A 9,247-nucleotide genomic window follows, 5' to 3' on the forward strand; every position below is an offset into this window, starting at 1 on the left:
GGCGCCGGCGCACCGTGACGTCACCGCGCAGGCGTGCCTCCTTCCTTGCCGGCTGTCGGTCTCGAAGTAGTGGCAGTGGCTGATGAGCTCACCTGTCCTGGGGTTTGGGGTGCGATGCACGTCCCATAAAAGAGATGAGTACTGGCTCGCGCCTGTTTTCGGGAGCTCAGCTTGCCCCAGAGCCTCCGTGGACGCACCGCGCGTTAAGCAGAGCCGCGTGTCATGCTCAGGACCTGGGCAGCGGGCGGACCCACAGGCCCGAGTCCCTCGGGTTTCCGGTGAAAAACGGCGCGTGGGTGGTTATCTATGGAAATTCTCAAGAAGTTCACAGAAAGTGTGTTCGCGAGTATAATTATGTTATACCAATTTATTTCACCAGTCTTCCTGCCTGTGCTCCAGACCTCAAGTGTTGTGAAGGAAACCATTCATAAAATCCCTACATTTGCCGGGCCTGGTGGCGCACGCCTGTAATCCCAGCACTCGGGAGGGTGAGTTTGAGACCAGCCTGGGGTATGTAGTGAGTTCCAGAGCAGTCTCAACTACATAGTGAGACCCTGTCTCCAAACAACAAAACAAAACAAAAAACCCCCAAATTTGTGTATCTGACACAATTTGTTAATGAATAGTTAATGCCATTACAGTGACTCTTGTTAATAACTATTTCCGAATTCGTAGTTGAATTTTCCAAGTCTTGACTTTTTACTGAAACAGGAGATGTAATATGAAAATATGTCTCCCAACCTGTTAGATGTCTGATACGCCAGTTCTCTAAAATTGAAGAATGAATTGTAGGAAAATGGAGGTTAAGAGTAGGAAAAACTTATTGAGGAGAGAGCTCTTGAGCAGCAGGAGGGGACCTGAATGGTTAGCAAGGGGCCCTACTTTACAGGGAAATTTTATAAAGAACCTAAGTGGATAGTAGGTTACAACTGTGATTAACCAATAAGGTTACAAGTATAGTCGCTTAGATAATAATCCAATGAAGAAACGAGTCACATAACAAGGGTGCACGGAAAGAACAAAGGCTTTTTCTAAGAAATGGGTCTGAAGGTTTTCGTCACCCACTTGAATGACTGGTATCTCTCTAGACTTCATTAGGCCCAGTGTTTGTCTTTTGAGGAGTATGCAGGCCTGGTTATTTTGTCTTTATCTTGAGGTCTGGTCTCAATGTCTGGCCATGGTTTTGATGTGTTTTATTTCTACCTAACTTAGCTCTCTATAATATTACCACTGACTGTGGCATCCAGAGCCAAACTGAGGTTTGGCGCAGTCCCACCTTGATCTTGGGTTACTTTAAAATTAGCCACCACCAGAGGTCTAGATGTCCCAAGGCAGTCTGACTGGGTGCACTTGGTGGTTTAATGCCTGTTGATGTACATTGTTTTAATTTAGCTCAGGATATGTTGCATCTGCCAGGGCCAGGGTGAACAGCCTGCTTTCAAACCATTTGCTGTGTATGGAGACAGTAAAGTAATGCTTTTTGTTCATTTGGAGCCTGAACTGGTAGCAAAGACTTCAGTCTGCCATTGAAGATAATCTTTATTGGCCTTACCCTCACCTAGTTGTGGAGGGCGTTCAGTGCCATGCCACTGAATTCAGCGCTAAAACTTTCAAATTCAGCTTGAAAACTCTCAAGAGTACCAGGTGAGATGGGACACACACTTGTAACCCCAACAATCTGAAGATGGCAGGAGGATGGAGAGTTTTGAGGCCAGCCTGGGCTACATGGTGAGATCCTATCAACCAAAACAAAACCCCTCAAGAATCTAATAATATGTAATGGTGTTCTTTACGCCAAATTCCCCATTATGCTCAAATCCCATCACAAATGCTATTTCCTTTGAAGCTTTCCTTGATTCTACAGTCTGGTGAACACAGCTGTCTCATTTATCTCACTACCCTTAGTTTGTGTTTTTTTGTGACAGGTATGATGTCTGGACTCCCCAGCCCTATCCTAGTGCTGGGAATCCAACCCAAGGCCTCAGGCATACTAGGTAAGTGTTCTCCCACTGAGCTACACTCTCACCCTTGAACTATAGAGTGTAAGATTTCTGCTAGGTATGGTGGTACCGGCCTGTTATCCCAACTACTTGGGAGGCTGAGACAGGGTTACCACAAATCTAAAACCAGCCTGGACAGCTTAGCAAGACCCAGTCTCAAAATGAAATTTTAAAAATGGGCTGGGGCCTGGTGTGGTTCACATGCTTGTAATCTTCTCATTTGGGAGGCTGAGGCACGAAGATCATGAGTTCCAGGCCAGTTTGGATTACATAATGAGACACTCTCCAAAAAAATGATGGGTGAGGGGAGGGGTACTGGGGGTTCAGTGGTAGAGTGCTTCCCTAGCACGTGGGTTCATCATAAAGAAAATAGCATTGCTTATGGGAGATTTGCTTATGCTACTATGAACCATTTCTCTTTTTATGCTCTGAGATGTTTATAAGAGGCAGTATAAAGCTGTGAAGTTAAATCGTGTATGTTGGTAGCCTGACTATGCCATTAACTGTGAAATTTAACAAATTATATTTTCAGAGGCTATTTCCTTAGTGTGAAATTAGGATTAATAATAGTGTCTATATCACTATCAAAGAATACATTTAGAGTACAGAGAGTGGAGTTAAAAGCAATGAAGTATTAGCTATTGCTTTTGGCTGTGTGCCTGTCATAGGCTGTCTCTACATTTCTTTTTTTTTTTTTTGTAATGGAGATCGAACTCAGGACCTTGCACTTGAGAGGCAGGCAGCAGAACCACTGAGCTAAATCCCCAGCCAATCTCTCTATATTTCTTTTGTCTTTATTCATTTAAATTCCCTACTGGGTTTCCCCAACTTCCTCCATTATCTGTGTGGAATACCCCTCAGTCCCTTTTCAAGATTACATCTCCATAGATCTCCCTGCCTGCCACTTTGACATTTTAACATATTTCTCCATTAGTTTCTGCTCCATATGAGAATATGAATTGAAAACTGTCTTTACTGCAACCTTCAGCCATCATAGTTTATCCTAGTTTTATCTTATTTTTCCTGCTCGTGGACAATGCTGGACTTTCCTCTCTTTCACTTTCAGTCTTTTTTTTTTTGGCAAGCCGAAAAATATTCTCATGATTTAATTTTACTTTCTGATAGTTTAGTGAACAGTACCTCGGTAAATTTCTCTCCTTAGATTTAAGTTTGTTTGTTTGTTTGTTTGTTTTTTTACTTGATGTAACCAATAGGCACAGTTTTTATTTTTAAACTGTGTTTTATATATTTGCAGTATTTTATACATTTAATTGTGTTAATTGTAGTCAGCGTGTTACTTGCTAATTTTATGTCAACAAGTTATTTTCCTCCCTGTCCCCAGGGACTTGAGTTACACCTTCCTTAGTATGAGCACTGTACCATTTCCTCCACTGGCTTTAGATTTTTTAATTGCTTCACTTATTTTAGCTGCATTTATCTCATGTCATGAATGAAACCTTTATCACATTTCTTGTCTCAGTGCTGAGTCACAGTGCATCTGAGGTCTTCTCTCACAGGCAAGTGATTTTAAAGTTTGAAGCTGGACCAATTTAAGATTTTAGCCAGGCTTATATTGTTCAGTTCTTTTGTTTGATTCAGTATGTTTGTGAAACTGTGTGAGGAAGGCTGTCCTAGTATGGGATAATACTTTATAGTTCTAGTGTGTGAATGATAGTGTTGTACTTTGGTTCCCAAATAATTGAGTACAGAAGTATAATCCATTACTAATAGCCTTGTATATAGTAGTTTTGCTTCCTGCCTTTCACTAGTTGTGAATGTATAGAACAGGTGATACAAGTAAAAATAGTTTTCAGGGATAAGAAGGAAGGTGCTAATGGTTCTTGTTATTAGGGTGTCAGAATCAAAGAATTGATGATTACTTGTACTCTGGAAGAAAAGTTGTGGAATTTGGTTCATTAGGTAGTCTCTCAATTCCTTGCAGTACCTAAAGTAGGTTATTTTGGGGCAGCAAGTGTACATGGTATCCTAGTGTAACGTTAGCCTGTTGAAATCCTTCCATATTAGCAGATAGAAAAGTTTTGATTTTCTTCTATCAGTGCAGTTTTGATTTTCTTATTATCCTGTATCAGTTAGAAACAGTACAACTGAGGGAGTCATTCCCTTCCCTCCATTTAATTCTAAACAGTACCCTATGGTTGTACCTACTTCCATGTTCTAAAAGAGGTAGAGAATAAAATAACAAAAGCTTAGGAGATCTCTGATGCTATAAGCAAAATCATAGGCTTGTTCAGTCTTCCTGACCTTCTTGTCACCTTTTCCCTACTCCTATCTTATTACAGTCTTATAAATATGTACTACTCATAAATATTAAGATTACAGTGAATTCTGGGATAAGCATGCATGTTGAGAACCCCTAAGATGTGTCAGCACCCTGTCAGTCATTCCTATCAGTCACACCTAAAGATTTAGTGGGAGATACCTAAAGCAGATATGCCTGACCTTTACAGTCTGGGCCAAGAATTCTTTTTTTTGAGACAGAATCTCACTTTGTAGTGCAGGCTGGCCTTGAACTTGCTATGTAACCCAAACTAACCTTGAACTCACAGCACTCCTTCCTGCTTCAGCCTCCCGAAGTGCTAAGATTACAGGTGTAGACCACCATGCCCAGACGTGGGCTTTCAATTCTGAAAGCCTGATTTGTCCACTCCTTCTTTGTTGTTGCTACAGTTGTGTGCTTTGATCTGTGTGCAATGCTTTTGTCACCCAGCACCTTTTTCTGTCTGTAATTTATCTTATGGTGGCACAGGTACTTCTGTGATTTCTTTTTTCTTTTTTTGTTTTTGTTTTTTTGAGACAGGGTCTCACTATGTAGTTGAGACTGACCTGGAACTCACTGTGTAGCCCAGGCTGGTCTCGGACTCATAGCGATCCTCCTGCCTCAGCCTCCCAAGTGCTGGGAATTAGGGCGTGTGCCACCGTGCCCAGTTCCTGTGATCATCAATAAATGTAGCTGCTTGTTACCTACTACTGGGTGTACACTTAGCAATTTTTTTTCTTGTCATACATGAGAACCTGGACTATTTTGGCCCATTCCACTGTAACAGTATAGTAGGCAGAGAAACTGACTGGATAAATTTAGCTGTCGGACCACTTGTGTGGGGAAAAATAGCGGCGAATATATGTCTATATATTAATTCATTCAACAAGTATGTATTGTGGACCCATTCTGAGCACTGTTCAGTTTTATAGATATAGCCATAAACAAAACAGAATTCTCACTGTCATAGAATTTATATCCTAATGAGCAAGGCAGACAGCAAGTAAATATACAGTACATCAGATGGTAAAGTACGCTCTAGACAAAAAGATGGTGATAGGCCTCACTGATAAAGTGACATTTAAACCAATCTAAAGGAAATCAGGCAGTTAGGCCGGAAGATATTTGAGAAAAGACTTTCCCAGACAATGGATCTGAAAAAGGCCTGAGGCAGAACATGCCTGGCTTGTTAAAGGAAAACCAATAGGGCTGAGAAACAAGTTAGGGAGATTGTAGACATAATTAATGTCAGAGAGATTGTGGGGGACTAGTCAGGTCCATTATAAATTGACCTTTTGTCTGATTGAAATGGGAAGCTATTTACAGGTTTTGATTATAAGAGAATCATACATTGCATTTTTATTTATTTATTTTTGGTACAGGGGATTGAACTCAGGACCTTGGTACTTCTGAGGCAGGTGGCAGAACCACTGAGCTAAATCCCCACCCCCATCCTTTTTTTTTTTTTTTTTTTTTTTTTTTTTTTTTTTTTTTTTTTTTTTTTTCTTTGAGACAGGGTCTCACTTTGTGGTGCAGGCTGGCCTACACAGGGATCCTCCTACCTCAGCCTCCCGAGTGCTGGGATTACAGGTGTGCACCACCACTTCAGCAGGACTTCCTTCTTTTTAATGATAATCCACATATCCCGTATTGCCTACAGCTATCCCTCCATTGCTAGATGTTTAGATTGATTTCATTATTTGGCTATTGTGAGTAATGCTGCAGTGAATTTGGGAGTGCAGTCATTTTTTTGAAATACTGATTTCCATTGTTTGTGGTATATATCCAGAAATGAGATGGCTAAATTATATGGTAATTCTATTTTTAGTTTTTTGAAGACCTGCCACATTGTTGTCCATAATAGCTATATATTCTTAACAGTGTATAAAATTTTCCTTTTCTCCACAGCTTCACCAACCCGTTAACTTTTATCATTTTGGTAAGTCCTTCTGACAGGTGTGATGTGGTTTCACACTAAAAAAACTGTATTTCTCAAGAAATATCAATTAGGGCCGGGGATTTAGCTCAGTGGTTCCGCTGCCTGCCTTGCAAGCGCAAGGACCCGAGTTCGATTAAAAAAAAGAAATATCAATTAAGCAGTTGGGTTTCTATAAATAGTGTTGGGAGGAATGGGAGTCCAGGATGGAGGTATAAATTTGGGCCCCCAAACATAGTGATGGCGTATAAAGAGATAAAACATACAATAATTCACTGTGACCATCAAAAAGCTTAGCAGGCTGAGGGTAGTAGCCACCTATCTCAAAATAAAAATATAAAAAGGTCTGGGTATATAGCTCAGTGCAAAGGGTCTGGGTTCAATTTCCAGTACTGAAGAGGAAAGAAAAGAAAAGAAAAAGCCTAGCAGAACGTTCTAAAAAATGCCAGTGTTTAGGCATCTCCTCATAGGGTTCCTAACTAAATTTATCTCGGGTAGAATGAGGCTTTGTATTTTTTCCCAGTACCAGAAATCGAACTCAGGACCTTGTGCTTGCCAAGTAGGCCCAGCACCACTGAGCTACATCCCCAGCCCTCTGTATTTTAAAAAATTGCCCAAGATGATTATGTTTTTGAACAGTTGGATTGCTTTTACTTTTAAACATTGTAAATAGTACGTCTGTGAAGAGCTTTATAATATATTTTTATTAGTACATGTTTGCAGCACAGATGTTTACATTCCTTGTGTGGAGTTGGTAAGTATAGTCTTAATTTTTGAGTATATTCTTAGTTGCTTCCATAGAATACATTTCTAGTTTATCACTACCCACCCTCTGGGGGGCGGGGACAGAGCCTTCACACTGAGCTACTTCCCTAGCCTTCCTTTTTAAAAAATGTTTTTCTGAATTTTGAGACAGAGTTAAGTTGCTGAATTGCCCAGGCTGGGCTCAAAGTTGCTATCCTGTGTCAGCCTCCTGAGTAGCTAGGATTATAAGTGTGCACTACACACTTGGTTTACTAACAGTTTCATTTTGTCATTTTTGCATATGAGAAAGACATAATTTTGTTCCAGCCTAGTAAAAATATTTTCTCTAAAGTCAGAATGAATTTGCTTAATAAAATTACTAGCACTTGGGAAGCTAAGTCAGGAGGATCATGAATTCAGGGCCAACCTGGGCTACATAGGAGTTTAAGCTTGGCCTGGCCCTTGTGGTAAGACTGTCTTTCTGGAGAATGCAGCTTAAGCTTCCCTAGCTGGTGTGAAAAGATTGGAAAGATCACAGGAGAGTGGTTTGGGGCTTTTATAATAATTAGTGGGGTGGGACTAGGGAAGGATTCCCTGTGTGGTTGAGATTCAGTACCTGCTTTCTTAGCACCTTGTCCCAGTTCAGGATAGAAAGGGCAAAGGGAGGCATGAGGTTTCAAAGTGTGAGCAGTCAAACATCAGAAAGTGGTAATAAACTTTTTATTAATAAAACAAGCACATGAAGTTAAACATGTGCATGACCCTAGTTTTAATCCAGTTCATGAGCAAAAAAATGAATCTATTTCAAGAAAATTAGAAGTTAGAATGGCATGACTTAAAGGATTATAAAATGAATATGATTTAATTTTAACATTTATAAATGCTATAGATTATAATATTATTGAAAGTGATTAAAATAGAATAAAGTATTGGGACCTTACGAGTAGAAGTTCTTCCCCTCCCTTCACCTCTACCTCCAACTTATTACCAAACTAACTAATTTCTGGGATAACTTAATGTTAAGTTTGGTGTACACCCCTCAGCCTTTCACTGACTACATGTGAGATGCTTGTGCACACACGTATATACGTGCCAATGGCATTGTGTGTATATTGTTTTTAACTGTTGGAGCTGTTGTTACATGGTGCCTTAAACTTGATATTTATAGACAGTAGAAATTTATTGCTCACAATTCTGGAGGCTGCAAAGTCCAAATTGCCAGAAAATTTATTGTCTGGAGAGGACTTGTTCATTATAAATGACACTTTCTGTGTTCTCGTATGGCAGAAATGACAAACAGGACTTGAGACTCTTTTATAAGGACACTGATGGCATTCATGTAGGCAGAGCCTTCATGACCTAATCACCTCCTTAGTGCTGTCTCTTACTACTATTATTGCATTGATTAGATCTCCACATATAAGTTCAGACCATAACATGTGTTTTTCCATATGGTGTACCATTAAGAAAGTCTTTAAAAGGCTTTTACAAGCTCAGTTGGTAGATTTGATGCTGATTGTCTGCACATAATCTCTGGGTTCCAGAGGCTCCAGATTGTGATCTGTGCAATAATGTGATACTGGATGTTGATTTTAAGTCTGAAATTGAATTACTGTGGTAACATATTCAATCCCAAGACACTAAAAAAGATTATTTAAAAATAATTTCATGGGAGGGCCAGGGATTTAGATCAGTGGTTCTACCGCTTGCCTCGCAAGCACAAGGACCTGAGTTTGATCCCTGGTAACCAAAAAAAAAAAAAAGAAAGAAAAAAATTTCATGGGGGGGCCAGGGATTTAGATCAGTGGTTCTACCGCTTGCCTCGCAAGCACAAGGACCTGAGTTTGATCCCTGGTAACCAAAAAAAAAAAAAAGAAAGAAAATAATTTCATGGGGCTGGAAATGTAGCTCAGTGATAGAGAGCTTGCCTACCATGTAAGAAGCCCAGAGTTTTTCTCGAGCAAATAAATATTTTTTTCATTAACTCAGTCCTCAAAAGTATATCGATACTGTTTAGGTACCAGGGATCAAACTCTGGACCTGGTGCTTGCAAAGCTTAGACAGCACCAATGAGCTAAAATCCCCAGCCCCTGAAACTAAAGTTTAAAACAAGCACACCAGAACAAACGTAGGCTTTCGGTAGGTACTGGTCATCTGGGAGGGATTGGGAGAGGGGGAATTTTAGTGTACTAATGCTTTTAAAAAGATAATCTTAGGCTGGGGATTTAGCCTGCCTTACAAGTGCAAGGACCTGAGTTCGAACCCCAGTACCAAAAATTAAAAAAGGTA

The 9,247-nt window shown here is 40.2% G+C and overlaps 1 long non-coding RNA gene across 1 annotated transcript; it reads left to right on the forward strand.

Annotated features, from left to right (window-relative positions):
• Positions 1-48: 48 nt before the first annotated feature.
• Positions 49-6,313, forward strand: LOC104857389. Its single transcript, XR_778841.2, has 3 exons — positions 49-488; positions 1,926-1,994; positions 6,187-6,313. It is a non-coding gene; the product is annotated as an uncharacterized LOC104857389 (long non-coding RNA).
• The last annotated feature ends 2,934 nt before the right edge of the window (positions 6,314-9,247 follow it).

The sequence above is a fragment of the Fukomys damarensis genome, unplaced genomic scaffold, assembly GCF_012274545.1.
Source record: "Fukomys damarensis isolate Sample0158 unplaced genomic scaffold, DMR_v1.0_HiC HiC_scaffold_37, whole genome shotgun sequence".
NCBI lineage: Eukaryota > Metazoa > Chordata > Mammalia > Rodentia > Bathyergidae > Fukomys > Fukomys damarensis.